The 25,907-nt window shown below is 41.7% G+C and overlaps 2 long non-coding RNA genes across 2 annotated transcripts; one reads left to right on the forward strand and one right to left on the reverse strand.

Annotated features, from left to right (window-relative positions):
• Nucleotides 1-4,152: 4,152 nt before the first annotated feature.
• LOC139457928 (uncharacterized) lies at nucleotides 4,153-6,541 on the reverse strand. Its single transcript, XR_011652643.1, has 3 exons — nucleotides 6,340-6,541; nucleotides 5,566-5,656; nucleotides 4,153-4,808 (listed from the first exon to the last, which is right to left on the reverse strand). It is a non-coding gene; the product is annotated as an uncharacterized lncRNA (long non-coding RNA).
• Nucleotides 6,542-6,712: 171 nt separating this feature from the next.
• Nucleotides 6,713-10,046, forward strand: LOC139457929 (uncharacterized). The gene is made up of 3 exons (XR_011652644.1): nucleotides 6,713-6,838; nucleotides 7,122-7,205; nucleotides 9,879-10,046. It is a non-coding gene; the product is annotated as an uncharacterized lncRNA (long non-coding RNA).
• The last annotated feature ends 15,861 nt before the right edge of the window (nucleotides 10,047-25,907 follow it).

Consider the following 25,907-nt stretch of genomic DNA (forward strand, 5'->3'; position numbering starts at 1 on the left):
GGAGACGGGACTAGGTTACAGGGTTCTAGTGGAGACGGGATTTGTAAATAAAGAGACAAAAAGGGTTTGGCTTCCTGCAAATGAAAATCATCGTCATTAGTTGAAACAAATGACAACGAGTTAGTCGTCAACGGATACGATTCTAGCCTGACGCCCATGGAGCATTACAGTTTGCAGTGACGCTACTGTTTCCTATATCTGATATCTCCGATCTTGCCGCAACCGACCATTTCAACAAGTAAACATCCAACTTATGCAAACAAGTATTAAGTATAATAAACTCTGAAATGATAATGCATCTTATCAGATTTTGAATATTAAAGGACGCATGTACTAAAAAAACGCCCCATACGATCCTTGTATATTCAACCATAAATGGTCTTTGCTTATGAATAACGCTCGGCATTAACTGGTTCACTTGCAATAAAACACAATCTTTGTACAAAGCATAAACACACATATAGAACAGAAAAAAACCACTTCTAACATATATCATGTGTTTAAACCTTCATTCTATATAAGAGGGTCGTTCTGTTTTTCATCATTGTAGCCATGATCTTCTTCAAAGGTATGGGGGTCACGGGTGGCCCAGTCATCGAAGGCGCCGCGATTCGCTGTGCGGAGTTGCGTCCCTTGGGCAAGACAGAAACCTATGGTTGTGGGTTCGAATCCCGGTTCGCCCCGATTATGTTTCTAGGTTTGTCAGCACCATACCTGTGCTCGTGGTTTTCACCGAAGTAGTAAACGTCTGAGACCTGTTCGGGCTTTCCTCCCACATTAAGTTGACACGCCGCGATATAACCGTAATACTGTTACAAGCGGCGTTAAACCCAACTCACTCACTCACATATATACAAGTGGGATGGTTTTATTTATGCCATACGCAAATGACAGCTGCGGTCAAATAGGAAAGTTCGTGTTTATGCACAATATCAATAGCTGTCAAGGTTGACTGCATCTTCATATATGTTAAGATATGTAATGGTGTTCGTCTTCTTTTTCATTAGTTGCCCATGCATAGTATGTCTGTAAACATTCAATTGATTCTCCAACCGCTTGAAGAGATGGGTGTGACATTTGGGCTGAGATATAACTGGCGCGCCATTAAATCTGCTCTCTCAATCAAGCCATGTCTTAATGTGAGAACGCTGACAACAATACGCACATGTTGGGGTGGTTTTGAAATGATTTTAAATATATAATGTTGAGACATACGAGGTGAGGTGAAATCCTGTTTTAACGTCGCTTCCAAGATTATTGCACTAACATAAGTGTGTGTGTGTGTGTGTGTGTGTGCTTGTGTGTCTGCTTGTACTAGTCCGGACTGATGCCGATTTACAGTGCTAGCCCACACCGAGCTCTAGCCCCTAAATGCCAGCGCCAGACAGGGTAACAACAAGTCCCATCTTTTAACGTCTTTTGGTATGACGCGGCCGGACTTTACGCTCTGCCACTAGACAACGGAGGCGGTCAGGCATACGAGACAGACATGTTTATGTGGCAATGTGCTGTCGTAGGATGCGGAATTTATCATGGAGGCTCCTTTACTGATTTAATTTTTCATCCTGTCAGGCAAAGCTTGTAACACCTAAAGTCAAGCCTTGACCGTATCAGCAGCACATCATTATTTACATTAAAAAAGCAAGATCATGACGACAGGGTAGATGAGGCAACTCACGGGCACTACACATCTCATATCTAATTGCAGTTATTGGTAGCGCGGATGGTTCAGTCGCCACAATTCGTTGTGCAGAGTTGTGTCCCTTGAGCATGCCAGAAACCTATGGTTCAAATCCTGGTTCGCCCTGATTATGATTCTAGGTTTGCACTACCATGCCCATGATCATGAGTTTCCCCAAAGAGGTAAACGTCTGAAACCTGCATCACTTTGGGCCTTCCTCCGGGTTTTCGGCTTGACGAGCGAGCGCTTAAACCACTAGGCTACCCGACCGCCCCTAACTTGATACGACGTGATAAAACTGGAATACTGGTACACCAAACCCTCTCACTCTCACAGGTTGCAGTTACTAGGTTAGTCCTCAGCTCTTTCCATGTCGTCTTGGGGCGGTCGGGTAGCCCAGTGGTTAAAGCCTTCGCTCGTCACGCCGAAGACCCGGGTTCGATTCCCGACATGGGTACAATGTGTGAAGACCATTTCTGGTGTCCCCCGCCGTGATATTGCTGGAATATTGCTAAAAGCGGCGTAAAATAATACTCACTCCATGTCGTCTTTTCTCCACCGGACATTAAAGATGTTTATTTTTAGTAATTGTCAGTGTCAGCAAATGATTGAAGTGCTGGTAAAATGTCGAGGGTTGTCAGTGGTAGCGAGGTGAATTTAGAGTTACCGCCCCTTGCTGTTGAAAACAAGCATGACAGACTTAATCGTTTCAGACGTTTCTGGATGGGATTGTTTCTAGCAAGCTGGCTGCACTAATATAAGAGCGACAAAAGGGCAATTCAAGCTCTTTTCAACCTGACTTGACTTGTATCTATTTGACCAGTGTGGAAACCTGTTTGAAAAAACAGGATTCCTAACAGCTTCCAACATTTTTCTGGATTCTGGATCAGAGACAGGACAGTTTTACGACATTCGACAGTGGCACATTTCTGACCATTAGTGAGTGCACTTACATTTATTCTAAGGCCTGTAATTTATTGCTGTCACCTCTTATTTGACCCATTTTATTTTTGTATTGAATACATGTGTGTTTGAGTAAAATTTGTTGATTATTCATTGACCTCGAGTGATCAATTAATGATTTAATACTTTCGTTACGTACGGTTAACATTTTAGTTCAACAATGTGCTCCCAGCCATGATATTGCTGGTATATTGCTAAAAGCCGCGTAAAACCACTCACTCACTCCTCCCCAAGGACGAAACAGGTGAGGTGAGGTGAAATGGGGTTTAACGTCGCGTCCAAGATTATTGCACTCATATAGCGACGTGCATGTACGTGTGTGTGTTTGTGTGGCTGCTTGTACTAGTCCGGACTGATGCCGATTTATAGTGCTAGCTCACTGAGATACCATGCCGCAGTTGAACATGAATACCCCACTCAGACACAGTATACTGACTCCGAGCCGACCAGTCCTTGTTTTAGCCCCTTAATGCCGAGCGCCAGACAGGGTAACAACAAATACCATCTTTTAACGTCTTTTGGTATGACGCGGTCAGGAATCGAACCCCGGACCTTCCGCTCTCCGGGCGGGCGCTCTACCACTTGACCACGGAGGCGGTCAGGACGAAACAGGGTACGGTGTTAACATGATATTTACATTACAAATACAGTTTGTTTTAATAAACATTCTTTTGTCAGTTTGAATTAGAGTCCCAGAAAGATCACACTCATCTTGATGCTACTGGTAATCTTGTAGCGAGAACGATGTGATGCAACTGGCTCCCAATTACTTAACGTGTACCGCAGTAATATGATGATAACTGTGAGTGAGTGAGTGAGTATTGTTTTACGCCGCTTTTAGCAATATTCCAGCAATATCACAACGGGGGGCACCAGAAATGGGCTTCGCACATTGTACCCATGTCGGGAATCAAACCCGGGTCCTCGGCGTGAGGAGCGAGCGCTTTAACCACTAGGCTACCCGACTGCCCCTGATAAGTATGACGTGTAGGAATGAACAAGTAGGAGACGAGTGGTGGACACAGCTTTTATATATATGCTTCTGTGTATGACATAAAGATGACAATTAAATAACTACAACACGCAGCGCTTTCCATTAATCTGTGTTTCTTCTTGTTTTTTTGGCATCACGACTAAATTACAACTATGCTCAAAATACAAAAGGCAATGTTATCCATACTGTGATTTTACAGGCGCAGTTGAACTGTGAAGCGCTTACTGTTGCGTACATTACAGACACAGGAACAACTAAGCACAGCAAAAAAAATGCAGTTTCCGGTATCCGGATACCTGCCGGATACCTCCGGACACTTACCCAAAACGCGTCCAGGTATCCGGTGGCAGATACCTTGACGGACACCAGATCCATGGTATCCGGCATGGACACCTCACCTGAAAGTATGCCACCTGGAATCCACCGGATACCTCACCGGATACCTCAATCTGGGTGTCCAAGGATCCGGCACTGGATACCAAGGATCCGGCACCGGATACCTCATTCTGAGTTTCCAAAAACATGTCACAATTTGGGGGGTGCATTTTGTTCAATTAAGTGTGAAACACCTAAATTTTATTTATATGCCTATATCACACATTGAACAGTGTTCACATGATGGTTCCTGATGCAGTATGCAATTTCCTCCTATTCTTCCATACTCATAACAGAGCAGGATAACTGTTCGCTTGAAAGCATCAGCAGACCATGCTCACCAGTTCAGAGTTACTCACCCTCAAACATCCTTTTCCTTCTATATTGCCATGGAAAAACAGGAACCAGGATGAGGGGAGGCCAGATGGGCTCTATCCCTGTTGCATTGTGTTAGTAGAATTGTGAACATTATATTTGGTGTTTGAGTCCACATTTATAGACAAGTAGTCGCAAACATCATTCCTTTCAAGTGATTACCACATGGCCAAAGACAATAATTTCTTCAACGTCCTTGAAGGGTCCCACTCCGACTTGGCAGTGGTTGGTCTTCTCACATTAGCCAGACCAGCCTTTGTGAGTGTGTCCCAGTGTCAATTGGCATATAACTTCTTGGTAGGCCCCCATTGAAATAACAGGACTCTCCTCATCGCTGTCTGCCAATCACTTCGGAAATCTGGAAGGGTCCTTCCAGACTGTCAACCTGTCATCCGGGTATCTCAAGCTGGACTTCAGTTTCTGCAGAATTATGTATAAAGATTGTAGCAATAGAAAAGAATTGTTGCAACATGTACTTACAGATAAAAGGCAGCAAATTCACTTAATTTATCATCTTTGAGTTTTGTTATATACCAAACAATTGAGATATATATTGTTTCATGCTGATGAGTTGAAACAATCATTAACTGACATCTCTTAAAAATGTTCCTAGCAACCTATGCCTGCCATAGAAGCCAAAGTAATAGATGAGGTAGCAAGTGGGCTCATTGATCGCTCGTAATCGTACCCAATAACGTGGGATGTTGTCCATAACAGTCATCATCGTTGTGTCTGGATCGAGCTCATAACATTAATCACTGGTTTGTCTAGTTGAGATTTGAGATTTGATTATTTATAATCCTTGTCATTTAGCTGAACTATTGCTGGATGTGGCGTTAAATGAGTGAATTGGGTTTAACGCCTCTTTGAACAGTATTCCAATTATATCACGGCATGGAAGCTTGATGTGGGAAGAAAGCCCGAAGTGATGCAGGTCTTACATGTTTACCACTTTGATGAAACCCACAAGCAAGTGTATGATGCTACCCTCGATTCCAACCCACGACCATCGGTTTGTGTCAAGCCCAAGAGATGCAACTATGCACAGCAAGTTGTAGTGCCTTTGATAATTAGGCCATCCATGTCAACAGGTGATAAAGAACAAGCAAACTGAAAAATATTTGCAGAATAGCTACATGAACATGATGAGCCAAACAGAATAATTTCAAATATTTACCACTCACTGCTACTCTTCTCTTGTTCCTCATTGCTTCTCTTTTTCCATTAATACTGTGCCGATGACTGACTCATTCATTCATCCAGACATTCTGCAAACAAAAGTAGCATTCACATTACAGAAATGTCCAAACTGTACATACTGTACATTGAATTCAATTGAGAAGACCCCAGTTGAGATCCAACTTAGAACTGCCCTTATTAAAATATTTCATCCCAAACATTCAGAGATAAAACATAACCCCATATTTAACAACTGTCAAACAATTATTTGACAACAAAGCCAGGGTCATTCAACATACACTTTACATAGGGAATCACTTGTTGCAAAAAAGATCCTCGCCAGGGTCAGAGTCATTCCATGAAATATTGAATTATTAAGTTATGAAGCTTATACAAAACAAGGACATACCAGTGTAATTATTAAAATATCTTAAGCGTAAAAAAAATAAAGTATTTGGTGGCCATTATTGTAAATTACAGTCTGTATTAGCATCCCACGAAAGTTTAGAGTTCATAATCGTTCCTAGATCTTTGTACTTTTCTTCATTATCTATTAAAAGCGGATCTAATTTGGATCATCTTGTTTTGACCACAAATCCATTATGCCCCTTATGCAAATCCTTGTCGTCATAACAAACAGTTGACCATAATACTAAAAAAAAGGACCCTTGGCGTTTACGGTAAAGTATGTAGAGCAGAAAAATATCTAAATCAATCCGTTCCATAAGATCTCTGCACAGAAATCATAAGGTCACGAAGCCCTGCTACGTACCTGGCATCCGCATTTGCTGCCAATCGCCTTTCCAAATACTGTTGACTTCCGCGTTGTGGATGGCTCGGAGGAACTTCGGCCGGCATTTCCGTGGTGGAGGTGAATGAGAACAATGTATCGATACACGAGGTAAGCTTATCGTAATCAAGCATCACAGTGTATATCGATACACGAGGTTTGTTTACATCCATGTTCTAAAATGGCGCCCTGGACCGCAGGGGAAAGGGGTAAAATGGCTTGTTCCGGGTTAACACTAAGCTGGGCCCCCGTCTCTAATATCACAATATTGTTTGGCGCAAGTTGACGACGCGCATATGGAGCCGGGAACCAGTTTGGTTAACACGACATAAGCTGATTATGCGCGTCGTCAACTTGCGCCAAGTTATATAAGAGACGAGGCCCAGCTTATACACTGAACACGATCGGTCATTTCGTCAAAATTGGCCAAATATTGAGATTGCAGCTGAGGTCATGCTGGCAGCTGAAGTGACACATTAAGGTAAGGAATATGTGAATATTACAATGATCACGTATTAAAGTAATTTACCACATGTAAGCCTGTGACACATTAACTTGTATAGCCAACATGTAAGTAAATGTATAATTATTTTTTTATAGGACAAGTAGTCTGTCTATCATATGTTAGTATTTTCTTATGTATATAATGTAGAAATATGTTTACTTTAACTGGATACTTTGTATGCTAATGTGACTCACTGTCTTATTTCATATACTCCCTGTACTCTGTGAGAATGATTAATAGCCTCAACATATTTTTCCAGATGTGAAGAATCAAGAACAGCTTTAATGACAGCGAAGTTTTGCATCAGAGATCATCGTGAAGTGGAAGATAAGACATTTTGAGGGTATGAACATTTTCACTTGAACTAGTTGAACAATAACCATGATGACAACTTTATCATGGGGGAATTTTTGGTGGTGGGGTAGTCTAGTGGTTGAAGCGTTCACTCTTCGTGCTGAAGACCAAGGTTTGATTCCTGCCACATAGCTGCGATATTGCTGAGTGTGGCGTTAAACATCAAACAAAGCTAACAGCCGCATACTTACGTGGGGATTCTAGGTTGAAGTTGGTCCCTATCAACATGATCAACCTATGCTAGTTGTAAGAGATAACTTAATGGATCGGGCGGTCAGGCCCGCTGACTTGGTTGATGCATGTCATTGTATCCCAATTGTGTGGATCGATGCTCATGATGTCAATCACTGGATAGTCTGCTCCAGACTTGATTATTCACAGACCACCGTCATATAGCTGGAATATGGCTGAGTGCAGAGTTAAACAACAAACACCAACATGATTCTACAACCTGCTCTTGTAGATACCATTTTGAGGATCCTACACATAACTTCTTTTCAGGTCTTAACTATTGCAATATGTTCTACTACATGTGTTTTAAACCAAAAAAAATTCACAGTGAACTTGATTTGCAATCAAGCCGATGGCTTATCTAAATGATGCTCAAATACAAAATAAGTATTAATATTAATACTAATTCTATACTATTGCAAACTATCAGTTGAGCAATAATGTAATCATCTGATAATAAGTAGATAATGAAGGAGAGAAGTCCATATTGATTAAATCTAACAGATTCTGAGATAAATGCACGTATTGATTGATTTATTTCAATGTTTTCCTGTACATCATTTTCAACAATTCCCTATAAAGCTTTCTTATTTCATATCCATGCTGTATAATAATACCTATTAATTCTAATAATAGCATAATTTGGACACACAAATAAGTAATGAATGTTATTTTTATAACAAGTGCCACACATGCGGGATAGGTCATTTCACATGAATCAGTTTTATGTGAATTTAAATCACTACAAGCGGATCTGAATCATGAAAGGATATGACTTCGATTCTGTGAAAATGGAAATTCTAAAACATCTCCCAATATTAACCATGCTATTACAGAATCTATTCACTTGTATGTAAAATATTTTTGAATAATTACATCCATCTAATGACTGTTTGTATGTGTGATATGCCAGTAGAGGTATATGTGTACATGTGATGTCTCAACTGAACTTATTGGATTCTGCCTTGTAGCAAACTATGTGTGTGACAAGGACTTTGACCACTCTGTGCAGATGCATAACAATGCAAAATGAACTTGGGGTATGATTCAATTATGTCACACAAGTCAAAGATGGGTTCCACTGTATTTAGAAACAGACGATAGATGCAATACTGTGTAACTTTATAACAATCAAATGAGTATTCAAATAGGAATACACATATATTTACAATTACCCTTGAAAAGTTCCAAAACCAAATAGAACTACATGTACTTAAATTATGATTACACTTGACCAATATGTTTGGCAGTTTTTCCCGTTATTGTTAATCTTAATTAAATATAGGATAAATGATAAAAATATGATAATGATTTTACTCATGATTAATCATGGGCGGATACAGCTTTTTTGAAAAGGTGGGGAGGGCGGGTGCACAATTAAGATCTATTTATTGCCTTTGGTGGTAATTTATACAGAAATAAAAAGGGGTGTGTGCACCCCCGCCTCTGTATCCGCCCATACTATTGCCAGTAGCCGAATTAAGGTCCCTTAAATGTAATATACATAGTTTTTAGTCCATTGTTCAGGTGGTTCTTTTCAGTTGATTTTTTGTATCAGTGTCTATTTTGGCCTACCAATTAATGGTAGATATTAAATATCAATAATAAGTGAGATAATTATTTTCAATGTGGCTCCCATTGCAACTAAAGCAAGGAACGATTCAAATTAAGCCTGATTCAGCTGCTACATTGAAATGTATTTGCTCCTCTAACCTGTAATTCAATCGGTTGTATAGTGACTTGATATTTGGCGAAAATATCTGTTGTATGAAATCCTAATGTTACTTACTTTTGTATTTGAGATGATATTTGTATTTGGTAGCCTAGTGGGTAATGCGTTCTCCGAAGCACTGGGTTCTGTTCCCCACATGAGTACTGTGTGAAAAGCCCATTTCTGGTGTCCCCACAGATATATTGCTGGAATATTGCTAAAAGCTGTGTGAAACTATACTAACTTGCTCACTCATTATATAGTATTTTGAGATCACTTACATGACTTGTGTGATTGAAAGTTTTGATAATTATGAATACCGTATTCGACGTAATAAGTGCCCAGGGCGCTCTCAAAATTTCGTGGTTTATGCTGGCAGCCTGAAATGTTTATGTAGGACAAATATATTTTTCCATAATTTAATTCCCCATAATTAAGGGTGCATATCACACACGAGTGTGTATTATACGCAAATAAATAAGTCTCGTATACATTGATCAATAGCTAATTGGGATTGTTCACTAGCCAATATATTAGCAAATATTCCTGTGGGCGCTTATTAGAGCGAGGCGCTTATTACGTCAAATACGGTAGTTCTGTTTTTATGTATAAGAACCTATTTTATGCAATTTTGCATTGCCTTGTTTACCCTTTGTCAATATATGTGTGTTTCTTATATTTTTAAAAACAAGCTTTTAAAGTTGTTAGGAATTGTTTCAGGTACCTGGATTTCACAATGACACCAGATCAGACAAGTTATACAAAGGACTCTCCGGATGATGAATAATCCTCCCCAGAAAAACTAACAGGTTCACCTCAGAAAGTGATGATTCTGAATGAATAATGCCACATCAGTGTGATTCTGTAGGTTGTTGTATTATGACATTAATCAAGTCTAAAGGAATTAATGGTTACAGGCCGGCAAAGCCACATTTCGAAAATAGATAGCCCAAATTGATGTGGCGCTCCCGGCAATGGTTATGGTTGCGTGATTGTATAATGTGGCTCTCGCGGCTATGCTGTCAAAACATGCTTTGTGATTCTAACAGGTTCCCGTATATAACAAAACAAGTCTTGTTTTCTCATTTTCTATTCAACAAGGATAACATATTCATCAAAACTTTACATTGATGAATATGAATAGCATATGAATATCATAATGCAGATGAAGGAGGTCGCCCACGTGGTCAGCATATTCCATCTCACTCAGGCGTGGGTTCAGGAGCTGGATCTTGAGGGACGCAATACGTGCATCGATTGCCTTGTACTTCTTTCTTCGTGAAGGTTCTGATCACTGGTGTGAGAGTCTCAGGACTGCAACCTCTTTGAGTGACTGCTCTCGCTGAAATAGCTTCACTACCTCGTAGATGTTCGGGTGGCACTTCTTGGCAAGTTTCTTTATCTTGTTGTGCAACACTTCCAGGTGATTGTTGGTATGGTGGCCTTGGTTTTCGAAATGGTTTACATTGGGTGAAGTGAAAGAAACACCCTCTAACTAATGTCCCAGGAAATACCTCAGTCACGGCATTGTGAGCTGCACGTTCAAAGTCCAACTGAATTGTAAGTGGGGCAAACTCTAGACCTCCTCTACTAGCAAAATCGCATAGGTACTGAAACATGTTGACATAACTTTTGTTCGATTGGACAACAAACAGTAAACTAATGGGAACATATGGCCAAACACCTCAGCATGTAAACAATAAATCTGATCAAACAACTTGGGACAGGCATAAAATATACCATCACAAAATACAATGTCTGCAGTACACAAATGTTCAATGTTCTTGTCTGTAGTGAAGATGATGATGTCGTCACTAACACGGTGTAGGAACTGGTCGCCTCCCTCAGTCTGGGAGTACCGCGCTTAGTAATTTAAATGTGGGACACTCATATAAAGGTATCGGTAATCGGATTAATTAATTACCCGCTAGAATAGACGAAATGCACTCAGCTGAAAATGTGGCTTTACCGGCAATAGCCATTTCTGAAATGTGGCTCTCCCGGCTAGACACCGTGTACACCACATAAACATAGTCTCACTGCTGTGGTATTAATTCGGTGTCTAGCCGGGAGAGCCACATTTCAGAAATGATGCTGACTATACAAATCTGAATGACTCTTGTGGTTTACTGCACAAACATAATTGACTTTAGATATTCTTCTCCCTTGAAATTCTTCTAAGATTTGACTAATTTGTTTATTTAGCAAATGGCATTGAAGCATCTGTTTCTGTTTTTGAATGTTCTTGCAAACACCTCTGGTTACTGAACCAATGACATGTCATAAAATCAATAAATATGATTTTTTTCTCTGAACAAATTTTTTGTTTTACTTCTTTAAGAAATATGATATTGATCATTCATAACATAGGTGCTAACATATATCAAATATACTAATGCCCTGAATGTTTTCCTACAATTAATACAGCTCACTGAACGGGTTTTTTAGTTCCATGTCAGTAGAAAAATTACATTGATATTTTTATGCACCCATTTGGGTTAATGATATTCTGTTTCAAACTTCAGTGAAACTCGTCTGTCAAGATGTAACAAGTACTGATACAGTTCCAAAATAATCTTTTAATCTCACCAGGAACAAAGGCCCAAGTGAGCACATAGCCAATGACTTTCATTATTTTGTCAGAGTGAGTATGGTGTTATGCCACTTTATGAGCAAAATTCCAACAATATCATGATGGGTGACACCAAGCAATGTACCGATGTGGTGAATCGAACGCTTCAACCACTAGGCTAGAACAAACTGGGAATATGAAGATGTAATGTAAGGATACCATCATACCAGGACTGAATGCTTTTCATTTAATACGTTGAACATCTAAAATGAAATATATATGAACTTGAAAAATGTTTTCACCAAAAGTACATGCCCATAGATCTCAACTTTAAGGGGATATTTACAACTAAAATAACACAGAATATTACTACAGCTATCTGCTATGCCAAGGCTAATATTATTTACTAGGAGAAAGATATCTCGAAAAATTGCATCCGGATACCTGCCGGATACCTACAGCAATGTTCAATTTCATGGTTAGTTTCCAATATATTTTTAGGTGTTTCACACTTAATTGAACAAAATGCACCCCACAAATTGTGACATGTTTTTGGAAACTCAGAATGAGGTATCCGGTGCCGGATCCTTGGACACCCAGATTGAGGTATCCGGTGAGGTGTCCGGTGCCGGATACTCGGATTCCAGGTGACATAATTTCCGGCGAGGTCTGGTATCCGGCAAGGTATCTGCCACTGGATACCCGGACGTGTTTTGGGTAAGTGTCCGGTGGTATCCGGAAGGTATCCGGATACCGGAAACTGCATTTTTTTTGCTGTGAAGGTGTAGGGAATACACGGCCTTTAAAGAACAGGTTCTTTAGAGCATACCATCTCAGTGATGTATAAATTCGCTTTTCATGTTAATGTAACGGCCATAAAATTTCCGAGTCCCGTGATGGGATTCGAACCAAGGACCTTCTGATCCGAGGTCGGACGCCTTCTCCACACGACCAAAGAGGTTAACCCCGTCAGCAAGCTGACAAGGTAAGGATGTCATCTGTGGGATGACTCCACGTCCTGCTACATACTCCCCCGTCAACAGAAGGCACGTCCCGGGCCGCATAGTAGGGTACTGAGGCTTATTTTGCTCAAATTTAATATGAACGTGCTCAGCCCCACGTTGGGCGCCAATGTAGCGGCCATAAAATGTCTGAGTCCCGTGATGGGATTCGAACCACGCACCTTCTGATCCGAGGTCGGACGCCGTGTCCACATGACCAAAGAGGTTAACCCCGTCAGCAAGCTGACAAGGTAAGGATGTCATCTGTGGGATGACTCCACGCCCTGCTACATTAACAGAATGTGAACTCCGGGTTTGTTACAAACGTACGAGTAGATAGTTCCCATGACGATTCCACTGGCACTGTTCCACTGTTAACTTCCTTTTCCTCGTAGTGGGATCTTACTTGACAGTGTATCATGGTGCTGCTTGCATCACAGTGTATCGTGGTAGTGTCTTACATCACAGTGTATCGTGGTGGTGTCTTGCATCACAGCGTATCGTGGTAGTGTCTTACATCACAGTGTATCGTGTTGGTGTCTTACATCACAGTGTATCGTGGTGGAGTCTTGCATCACAGTGTATCGTGGTGGTGTCTTACATCACAGTGTATCGTGGTAGTGTCTTGCATCACAGTGTATCGTGGTGGTGTCTTACATCACAGTGTATCGTGGTGGTGTCTTTCATCACAGTGTATCGTGGTGGTGTCTTACATCACAGTGTATCATGGTGGTGTCTTGCATCACAGTGTATCGTGGTGGTGTCTTGCATCACAGTGTATCACGTTGGTGTCTTACATCACAGTGTATCGTGGTGGTGTCTTACATCACAGCGTATCGTGCTGGTGTCTTGCATCACAGTGTATCGTGGTGGTGTCTTGCATCACAGTGTATCGTGTTGGTGTCTTACATCACAGTGTATTGTGGTGGGGTCTTACATCACAGTGTATCGTGGTGGTGTCTTACATCACAGTGTATCATGTTGGTGTCTTACATCATAGTGTATCGTGGTGGTGTCCTACATCACAGTGTATCGTGGTGGTGTCTTACATCACAGTGTATCGTGGTGGTGTCTTACATCACAGTGTATCATGGTGGTGTCTTACATCACAGTGTATCGTGGTGGTGTCTTACATCACAGTGTATCGTGTTGGTGTCTCACATCACAGTGTATCGTGTTGGTGTCTTACATCACAGTGTATTGTGGTGGTGTCTTACATCACAGTGTATTGTGGTGGTGTCTTACATCACAGTGTATCGTGTTGGTGTCTTACATCACAGTGTATCGTGGTAGTGTCTTACATCACAGTGTATCGTGTGGGGTCTTACATCACAGTGTATTGTGGTGGTGTCTTACATCACAGTGTATCGTGGTAGTGTCTTACATCACAGTGTATCGTGGTGGTGTCTTACATCACAGTGTATTGTGTTGGTGTCTTACATCACAGTGTATCGTGGTAGTGTCTTACATCACAGTGTATCGTGTTGGTGTCTTACATCACAGTGTATCGTGTTGGTGTCTTACATCACAGTGTATCGTGTGGGGTCTTACATCACAGTGTATCGTGGTGGTGTCTTGCATCACAGTGTATCGTAGTGGTGTCTTACATCACAGTGTATCGTGATTGTGTCTTACATCACAGTGTATCGTGTTGGTGTCTTACATCACAGTGTATCGTGTTGGTGTCTTACATCACAGTGTATCGTGGTAGTATCTTACATCACAGTGTATCGTAGTGACGTCTTACATCACAGTGTATCGTGGTGGTGTCTTACATCACAGTGTATCGTGGTGGTGTCTTACATCACAGTGTATCATGGTGGTGTCTTACATCACAGTGTATCCTGATGGTGTCTTACATCACAGTGTATCATGTTGGTGTCTTACATCACAGTGTATGGTGGTAGTATCTTACATCACAGTGTATCGTTGTGGCGTCTTACATCACAGTGTATCGTGTTGGTGTCTTACATCACAGTGTATCGTAGTGGCGTCTTACATCACAGTGTATCGTGGTGGTGTCTTACATCACAGTGTATCGTGGTGGTGTCTTACATCACAGTGTATCGTGGTAGTGTCTTACATCACTGTGTATCGTGTTGGTGTCCTACATGACAGTGTATCGTGGTGGTGTCTTACATCACAGTGTATCGTGATTGTGTCTTACATCACAGTGTATCGTGGTGGTGTCTTACATCACAGTGTATCGTGTTGGTGTCTTACATCACAGTGTATCGTGGTAGTATCTTACATCACAGTGTATCGTAGTGACGTCTTACATCACAGTGTATCGTGGTGGTGTCTTACATCACAGTGTATCGTGGTGGTGTCTTACATCACAGTGTATCATGGTGGTGTCTTACATCACAGTGTATCCTGATGGTGTCTTACATCACAGTGTATCATGTTGGTGTCTTACATCACAGTGTATGGTGGTAGTATCTTACATCACAGTGTATCGTTGTGGCGTCTTACATCACAGTGTATCGTGGTGGTGTCTTACATCACAGTGTATCGTAGTGGCGTCTTACATCACAGTGTATCGTGGTGGTGTCTTACATCACAGTGTATCGTGGTGGTGTCTTACATCACAGTGTATCGTGGTGGTGTCTTACATCACAGTGTATCGTGGTAGTGTCTTACATCACTGTGTATCGTGTTGGTGTCCTACATGACAGTGTATAGTGGTGGTGTCTTACATCACAGTGTATCGTGGTAGTGTCTTACATCACAGTGTATCATGGTGGTGTCTTACATCATAGTGTATCGTGGTGGTGTCTTACATCACAGTGTATCGTGGTGGTGTCTTGCATCACAGTGTATCGTGGTGGTGTCTTACATCACAGTGTATCGTGGTGGTGTCTTACATCACAGTGTATCGTGGTAGTGTCTTACATCACAGTGTATCGCGTTGGTGTCTTGCATCACAGTGTATCATGTTGGTGTCTTACATCACAGTGTATCGTAGTGGTGTCTTACATCACAGTGTATCGTGGTAGTGTCTTACATCACAGTGTATCGTGCACGTGGTGGTGTCTTACATCACAGTGTATGATGTTGGTGTCTTACATCACAGTGTATCGTGTTGGTGTCTTACATCACAGTGTATCCTAGTGGTGTTTTACATCAAAGTGTATCTTGGTGGAGCCTTACGTCAAACTGTATCTCGTTGGTGTCTTACATCACAGTTCTCCACGTTGATTCCTTTTTTTAGCCATGGCTTCCTTTTGTTGCCTTAAGCCTTAAAAATAAATAAAAATGTCACGTCTTACCTTCTCAAGGTTATAAGCAGGACATATGTACAGATAGGATTTCATGTTTGTAATTATTTGACAAAAACTTCAATTTCACAAATATTTCTTTATCTGTTCGTGTTATTTCGGTGAATGTGTATCTAGTAACACCTCTATTTAATATATTTTAATACAGTTCCATCAATATATCGAAGGTGTCATGTAAATATACTTAAAACACTGCACATTTAGAATTGCAAAGGCTGCAATGCTAGCACTTACGCAGGGGAAAGAAGCCATATTTCATGTCGGGGTCCACGTAGGATTTCTTTGCAAGCAACCAGTCCAGATATTGGTCATCCTGTTAATGAGAAGTGTACATGGATCGCGTGACGTATTCTAAATGGAATGGTTGATTAATGTTTATAATAGAACTCTAACCTTCTTCTGGAACCAACAATCCTGAGACATCCGTAACTTGGCGATGTCTGTATTACATCAACGACGATGTCTGTATAACGTCAACGACGATGTCTGTATTACATCAACGATGATGTCTGTATTACGTCAACGACGATGTCTGTATTACGTCAACGACGACGTCTGAATTACGTCAACGACGATGTCTGAATTACGTCAACGACGATGTCTGTATTACATCAACGACGATGTCTGTATTACGTCAACGACTATGTCTGCATAACGTCAACGACGATGTCTGCATAACGTCAACGACGATGTCTGAATTACGTCAACGACTACGTCTGAATTACGTCAACGACGATGTCTGAATTACATCAACGATGATGTCTGTATTACGTCAACGACGATGTCTGTATTACGTCAACGACGATGTCTGAATTACATCAACGACGATGTCTGAATTACGTCAACGACGATGTCTGTATTACATCAACGACGATGTCTGTATTACGTCAACGACGATGTCTGAATTACGTCAACGACGATGTTTGTATTACGTCAACGACGATGTCTGTATTACATTAAGGATGATGTTTGTATTACGTCAACGACGATGTCTGTATTTCGTCAACGACGATGTCTGAATTACGTCAACGACGATGTCTGTATTACATCAACGACTATGTCTGTATTACATCAACGACGATGTCTGAATTAAGCCAACGACGATGTCTGAATAACGTCAACGACGATGTCTGAATTACGTCAACGACGATGTCTGTAATTCATCAACGACGATGTCTGTATTACGTCAACGACGATGTCTGAATTACGTCAACGACGATGTTTGTATTCCGTCAACGACGATGTTTGTATTACGTCAACGACGATGTCTGTATTACGTCAACGACGATGTCTGTATTACGTCAGCGACGATATTCACAAAACTGTATTCTTAATAAAATGGAATTATGACAGACATCTACATTCCTAAAATCATTTTTCTTGAGTGAGTGAGTACAGTTTTAATCCGTGTTTATCAATATTGAAGCAACTTAACGGCAGGGAACACCTGACATTGGCTTCGCATATTGTACCCATTAAGAGAATCGAACCCTATGTTTTCGCCGTGATAATTATATGATCACTTAAATGCTTCTCACGGTAGATATGAAAGACACCATTGGTAATATTTGCTGCATAAAGTGATAAATAACTCTTTCAGAGGGGCGGTCGGGTAGCCTAGTGGGTAAAGCGTTCGCTCGTTACGCCTAAGACCAGGGTTCGATTCCCCACATGGGTACAATGTGTGATAACCATTTCTGGTGTCTGCCACCGTCACATTGCTGGAATATTGCTAAAAGCGGTTTAAAATCATACTCACTCGCTAATTAATGAAGTACTACCTACACCAGAGAGGCAACGACGGCCGCAATTTTTACGGGGTGGTCCAAGATCAAATGTTCGATATCTCAGCGATGCACTCCGTTTTGCTCGTATCTCCGCTCGTCTACGATCGCCTGTGAATGTAGAATGTAACAAACAATATATTTTCCTATATCAGACTGCCTAGTGTATACTGATAGCCGAATAACATCCCAAACCTAAGCATATCAGACAGCCTAGTGTATACTGGTAGCCGAATACATCCCAAAACTGAGCATATCAGACAGCCTAGTGTATACAGGTAGCCGAATAACATCCAAAAGCTGAGCATATCAGATAACCTAATGTATACTGAAAGCCGAATAACATCCCAAAGCTGAGCATATCCAGACACCCTGTTGTATACATGTAGCCGAATAACATCCCAAAACTGAGCATATCAGACAGCCTAGTGTATACTGGTAGCCGAATAACATCCCAAAGCTGAGCATATCAGACCGCCTAGTGTATACTGGTAGCTGAATAACACCCCAAAGCTGAGCATGTCCAGACACACCCTGGTGAAAACAGGTAGCCGAATAACATCCCAAAGCTGAGCATATCAGACAGCCTAGTGTATACATGTAGCTGAATAACATCCCAAAGCTGAGCATATCAGACAGCCTAGTGTATACTGGTAGCCGAATAACACCCCAAAGCTGAGCATGTCCAGACACACCCTGGTGAAAACAGGTAGCCGAATAACATCCCAAAGCTGAGCATATCAGACAGCCTAGTGTATACTGGTAGCCGAATAACATCCCAAAGCTGAGCATATCAGACAGCCTAGTGTATACAGGTAGCCGAATAACATCCAAAAGCTGAGTATATCAGACAGCCTAGTGTATACATGTAGCCGAATAACATCCAAAAGCTGAGCATATCAGACAGCCTAGTGTATACAGGTAGCCGAATAACATCCCAAAGCTGAGCATATCAGACAGCCTAGTGTATACATGTAGCCGAATAACATCCCAAAGCTGAGCATATCAGACAGCCTAGTGAATACTGGTAGCCGAATAACATCCCAAAGCTGAGCATATCAGACAGCCTAGTGTATACTGGTAGCCGAATAACATCCAAACACTGAGCATATCAGACAGCCTAGTGTATACTGGTAGCCGAATAACATCCCAAACCTAAGCATATCAGACAGCCTAGTGTATACTGGTAGCCGAATAACACCCCAAAGCTGAACATATCAGACACCCTGGTGTATACATGTAGCTGAATAACATCCCAAAGCTGAGCATATCAGATAGCCTAATGTATTCTGATAGCCGAATAACGTCCCAAAGCTGAGTATATATAGGTAGCCTAGTATATGCAGGTAGTCGAATAACATCCAGAAAGCTAAACACATCCACACAGCCTATTATATCCAGGTAGCCGAGTATATCTAGTTAGCTGAGTATATCCCGGTAGCGTAGTATATCCAGTTAGCCAAGTATACCCGAATAGCTGAGTATATCCAGGAAGCCTATTGTATCCCGAAAGCTGAGTAAACCCGGATAGCCTGGTATATTCAGACAGCCTGGTATTTCCGGATAGTCTGGCACATCTAGATAGCCTAGAATTTCTAGTTAGCCAAGTATATCCTGGTAGCCTGGTATATCCAGGTAGCCTGGTATATCTGGATAGACGAATATATCCAGGAAGTCTAATATATCCCGAAAGCTTTAAGCGAACTATATCGAGATACATAAGTACATGGGAAGGCAGGTTCATTTCTGTAATGAAAACAAATTTTGAGTGTTTACCACTTTCTGTAGAACTTTCTCGAAGAGAAATATATATTTCGTAGTAGCAGTAGCTGATCTAGTACATATTTATTCGTAAGGGGAAGACATAATACCGCCAGTGTCTGCTGAGGAAACAATACATTCGTCCGTATTAGACAGGGTGCACTTAAAGCGACATGCCCCGTATATACAGGGTGTGCTATGCTAACTATGTTCAGGGGCGGTCGGGTAGCTTAGTGGTTAAAGCGTTCGCCCGTCACGCCGAAGACCCGGGTTCGATGCCCGACATGGATACAATGTGTGAAGCCCATTCCTGGTGTACCCCGCCGTGATATTGCTGGAAAATTGCTAAAAGCGGCGTAAAACCGTGCTCACGCACTCACTCACTAACTATGCTCGCATGTAGCCGAATAACATCCCAAAGCTGAGCATATCAGACAGCCTAGTGTATACAGGTAGCCGAATAACATCCAAAAGCTCAGCATATTAGACAGCCTAGTGTATACTGGTAGTCGAATACATCCAAAAGCTGAGCATATCAGACAGCCTAATGTATACAGGTAGTCGAATACATTCAAAAGCTGAGCATATCAGAAAGCCTAGTGTATGCAGGTAGCCGAATAACATCCAAAAGCTGATCATATCAGACAGCCTAGTGTATACTGGTAGCTGAATAACATCTAAAACTGAGCATATCAGACAGCCTAGTGTATACTGGTAGCCGAATACATCCCAAAACTAAGCATATCAGACAGCCTAGTGTATACTAGTAGCCGAATAACATCCAAAAGCTGATCATATCAGACAGCCTAGTGTATACAGGTAGCCGAATAACATCCAAAAGCTGAGCATATCAGACAGCCTAGTGTATACTGGTAGCCGAATACCGTCCCAAAGCTGAGCATATCAGACAGCCTAGTGTACACACGTCGCCGAATACATCCAAAAGCTGAGCATATCAGACAGCCTAGTGTATACATGTAGCCGAATAACATCCCAAAGCTGAGCATATCAGACAGCCTAGTGTATGCAGGTAGCCGAATAACATCCAAAAGCTGAACATATCAGACAGCCTAGTGTATACAGGTAGCCGAATAACATCCGAAAGCTGAGCATATCAGACAGGCTAGTGTATACATGTAGCCGAATAACGTCCCAAAGCTGAGCATATCAGACAGCCTAGTGTATACTGGTAGCCGAATAACATCCCAAAGCTGAGCATATCAGACAGCCCAGTGTATACTGGTAGCCGAATAACATCCCAAAGCTGAGCATATCAGACAGCCTAGTGTATACTGGTAGCCGAATAACATCCCAAAGCTGAGCATATCAGACAGCCCAGTGTATACTGGTAGCCGAATAACATCCCAAAGCTGAGCATATCAGACAGCCCAGTGTATACAGGTAGCCGAATAACATCCCAAAGCTGAGCATATCAGACAGCCTAGTGTATACAGGTAGCCGAATAACATCCAGAAAGCTAAACACATCCACACAGCCTATTATATCCAGGTAGCCGAGTATATCTAGTTAGCTGGTATATTGTGATAGCCTGGTATTTCCGGATAGTCTGGCACATCTAGATAGCCTAGAATTTCCAGTTAGCCAAGTATATCCTGGTAGCCTAGTATATCCAGGTAGCCTGGTATATCTGGATAGACGAGTATATCCAGGAAGCCTAATATATCCCGAAAGCTTTAAGCGAACTATATCGAGATACATAAGTACATGGGAAGGCAGGTTCATTTCTGTAATGAAAACAAATTTTGAGTGTTTACCACTTTCTGTAGAACTTTCTCGAAGAGAAATATATATTTCGTAGTAGCAGTAGCTGATCTAGTACCCATTTAATAGTAAGGGGAAGACATAATGCCGCCAGTGTCTGCTGAGGAAACAATACATTCGTCCTTATTAGACAGGGTGCACTTAAAGCGACATGCCCCGTATATACAGGGTGTGCTATGCTAACTATGTTCAGGGGCGGTCGGGTAGCCTAGTGGTTAAAGCGTTCGCCCGTCACGCCGAAGACCCGGGTTCGATGCCCGACATGGGTATAATGTGTGAAGCCCATTTTTGGTGTTCCCCGCCATGATATTGCTTGAATATTGCTAAAAGCGGCGAAAACCAAACTCACTCACTCACTCACTCACTAACTATGCTCACGTTGCTCCGGAGAAGGGCATTCAAATCCGCAACTGCCATCAATCTGGATGAGGAGAAGGATGACGTTGACGATGATAATTATTCTTCTCAAGGTGGTCATCGTGTATATGTTGCCCAGCCAAGATGTAATAACCCAACGAGGTGCAAGAAAGCCAGTTGATGGTTCAAGATTAAGCCAATGTTCGAACCAGAGGAACTTGTTATCTGTGACTGAATCACTGCACCAGCCCAACACGGCCGCATCAACTGAAGTGCTGGATGTAAGATAGCAATTGTCTGATTGAAATTCAAAGAATTATAATCAGCGGGATGCCCCAGCATGTAATTGCCGCCATATCAGAGACAGCTGCTGCAGTGTCTGTAATTAATATGTCTGTGCAGTTGGACGCCGCAGATTGGCCCATCTTCACATCGATGTTGGATACACACCAGAACCGCAACCCAAGTTCCACATGGACACGTGTATAAGTCAACTCGGGTGGCCAAGTTGTCCAAGCTTTCCAACGGACTTCTGTATTATAGTTTTATAACTAGGTAGGCATTCAACAGCCAACCCATGTACGCGTATACCCAGCCTGGCCTTAAGGCTGCAATAAATCACAAATGTTTAGCCAGCTCCATTTCCGAGTACTTATAAACAGTTTGCAACGTAAAACTAGTGGGTGAGTAGGTTCTTTTAAATGTTGATATGCTATAAATGAGTTCATTGACCAGAAAAACCCGGGCATTCAGACAGAATGCCCCAGCTTTTATTGAATTGTAAGACCGCTAGTAAAAGTTGAATTTTTTAAACCATTTGAAAGGAATCTCATTTTGATTTTTTCATTGGTGAGAAAATCACAATTCTTTTAACATTAAAATTCCATGATCGATCCTGCAACCTTACATGTCGTGTTTCGTTTTGTCACCAACTGTTTTTCCTTTGGTCCACCAGAGCAGGTGATGAAAGGCTGTTGAATCTTATGTGTCATGACTTCAGTTGTGTTCATGCTGCACATGGTCTCTCTCTCCTTTTTTTACAACGATGCACTGTATTGTTTCACTATAAGATATCATGATGTCTTTCTTATCTTGCTGGTATTTCGTGATTTAACTGTCGCTCATTCTATTTTTCCTTTTTACTCCTCTCTTTCGCTTTGTCCTTTTGGGGCGGTCGGGTAGCCTAGTGGTTAAAGCGTTTGCTCGTCACGCCGAAGACCCGCGTTCGATTCCCGACATGGGTACAATGTGTGATGCCCATTTCTGGTGTCCCCCGCCGTGATATTGCTGGAATATTCCTTAAAGTGGCGTAAACCAAACTCGCTCACTCACTTTGTCCTTTTCTTTTCTTGTTCACTAATTCTCTCGATCCGATCGATGCTCATGATATCAATCACTGGATTATCTGGTCCAGACCGCCGTCACTTAGGTGGAATATTACTGACTGCAGCGTAAACCAACAAATAAAGAGAGAAACAAATAAAACAGAAGGACTATGGTGGATACAGCGGGACAATGGTGGTTATAATGAGACAATGGTGGTTACAGTGGGATAATGGTGGTTATAATGGGGCAATGGTGGTTACAGTGGGACAATGATAGTTACAGTGGGACAATAGTGGTTATAATGGGGCAATGGTGGTTACAGTGGGATAATGGTGGTTATAATGGGGCAATGGTGGTTACAGTGGGACAATGGTAGTTATAATGAGACAATGGTGGTTACAGTGGGATAATGGTGGTTATAATGAGACAATGGTGGTTACAGTGGGATAATGGTGGTTATAATGAGACAATGGTGGTTACAGTGGGACAATGATAGTTACAGTGGGACAATAGTGGTTATAATAGGGCAATGGTGGTTACAGTGGGATAATGGTGGTTATAATGAGACCATGGTGGTTACAGTGGGACAATGATGGTTATAATGAGACAATCGTGGTTACAGTGGGATAATGGTGGTTATAATGAGACAATGGTGGTTACAGTGGGATAATGGTGGTTATAATGAGACAATGGTGGTTACAGTGAGACAATGATAGTTACAGTGGGACAATAGTGGTTATAATAGGGCAATGGTGGTTACAGTGGGATAATGGTGGTTATAATGAGACAATGGTGGTTACAGTGGGACAATGATGGTTATAATGAGACAATCGTGGTTACCGTGGGATAATATAAGGGTAACGCTATTTTTCAGGTCATTATCATTTGCAGAAGCCCGAGGTCTTCCATTAACTGCCCGACGAAGAAGGGCATTTGAAAAGACTGAGGGCTACTGCAAATGATAATGCCCTGAAAAATAGCGTTACTGTTTTTAGCTAACATGGATGGAATTTGTTATCAAATATAAAGAAACAACAATATCGGTTTTGAAACTTTTACTGCAATCAACACGAATGTCACTGACCCACTTTTACAAATATGGAAATGTCATCGAACAAGCCAGAAGACGTCACTATTGAACGTGACGTCACCTATCCCTATCCTATGACGTCACCTAACAACGGGCGTGATAATGGCCCGTCGTCAAGTAATATGAGGGCATTATCAAGTTACAGTGGCCCGCTCATTTCTGATAACATTCGGGCGTTTTAATGATAATTCTATCCGTTTTAGCTATAATGGTGGTTATAATGATAAACTGGTGATAACAGTGGGGCAGTGGTGGTTATAATGATAAACTGGTGGTTACAGTGGGACAGTGGTGGTTATAATGATAAACTGGTGGTAACAGTGGGACAGTGGTGGTTATAATGATAAATTGTTGGTAACAGCGGGACAGTGGTAGTTATAATGATAAACTGGTGGTTACAGTGGGACAGTGGTGGTTATAATGATAAACTGGTGGTTACAGTGGGACAGTGGTGGTTATAATGATAAACTGGTGGTAACAGTGGGACAGTGGTGGTAACAGTAATGTAATGCGGATATTTTCTGTTACTCTATTTATTCCTCCTTTCCATTTGTCCTTGTTCAGTATAACACGCTCTCTCTCGCCCTCTCTCTCTCTCTCTCTCTCTCTCTCTCTCTCTCTCTCTCTCTATCTCTGTGTGTCTCAGGTCGGTGTCAATTTGAATAATGTGACTAATAAATCAATACCAGCGTTCAAGCTGCCGTCCTTTAACGCCATCTGGTGTTCAGGGCGACAGAGCGAGACATCTCCGGGGTGTGCAGGACAGTAGATGCGACTCACGACAAGCAACATTGACTCCCGAGTTTCGTCAAGCCGTCAGAAGGCAGAACACTGGACCAACACTGACTGTATACACCAACACCGGACCAACACTGACTGTATACACCAACACCGGACCAACACTGACTGTATACACCAACACCGGACCAACACTGACTATATACATCAACACCGGACCAACACTGACTGTATACACCAACACCGGACCAACACTGACTGTATACACCAACACCGGACCAACACTGACTGTAAGCACCAACACAGGACCATCATTCCTCATATCCGTCAACATCATTGTTTAGCTAATAAAACATTTTGTTTGTTTAAGCCACGGTTTGCCGGAAATCAACGTCTACTCGCCGCCCGTATGCAGCAAAGACGAATGTCGCAACAAGAAGTTGTCGTACCTTTTAATGGTCATTGACACACAAGTACAAGGGCCCCCATCATGTGTATCAGTCCTGACTTATACTGTATGCTATAATTGTATCTATACTTTCACAGACGGTGTGCAAGGCATAGTTATATCCATAAATAGAAAAGGTAAAAAGCGATAGCAATGCATCATTGGTCGAGCCTTATTTTATCGTCATGATGTCATGGATGAGTGATCATCTGTTTCTCCCCATCTAATAGTACAGTATTGACATACTAGTTTAAGCACACACTCATACACACACACACAGACACACACAGACACATACAAACACACACACACACACATACACACACACACATACACACACACAGAGACACACAGACACATACAATCACACACACAGACACATACACACACACATACACACACACATACACACACACAGACACATACAATCACACACACACACACACAGACACATACAATCACACACAGACACACACAGACACACACACAGACAGACACACACACACAGACACATACACTCACACACAGAGACACACACACAGACACACACACACAGAGACATACAATCACACACACAGACACACACAGACACACATACATATACACACA

This window comes from Haliotis cracherodii, unplaced genomic scaffold, assembly GCF_022045235.1.
Source record: "Haliotis cracherodii isolate W230 unplaced genomic scaffold, xgHalCrac1.p SCAF_12, whole genome shotgun sequence".
In the NCBI taxonomy this organism is placed as follows: Eukaryota; Metazoa; Mollusca; class Gastropoda; order Lepetellida; family Haliotidae; genus Haliotis; species Haliotis cracherodii.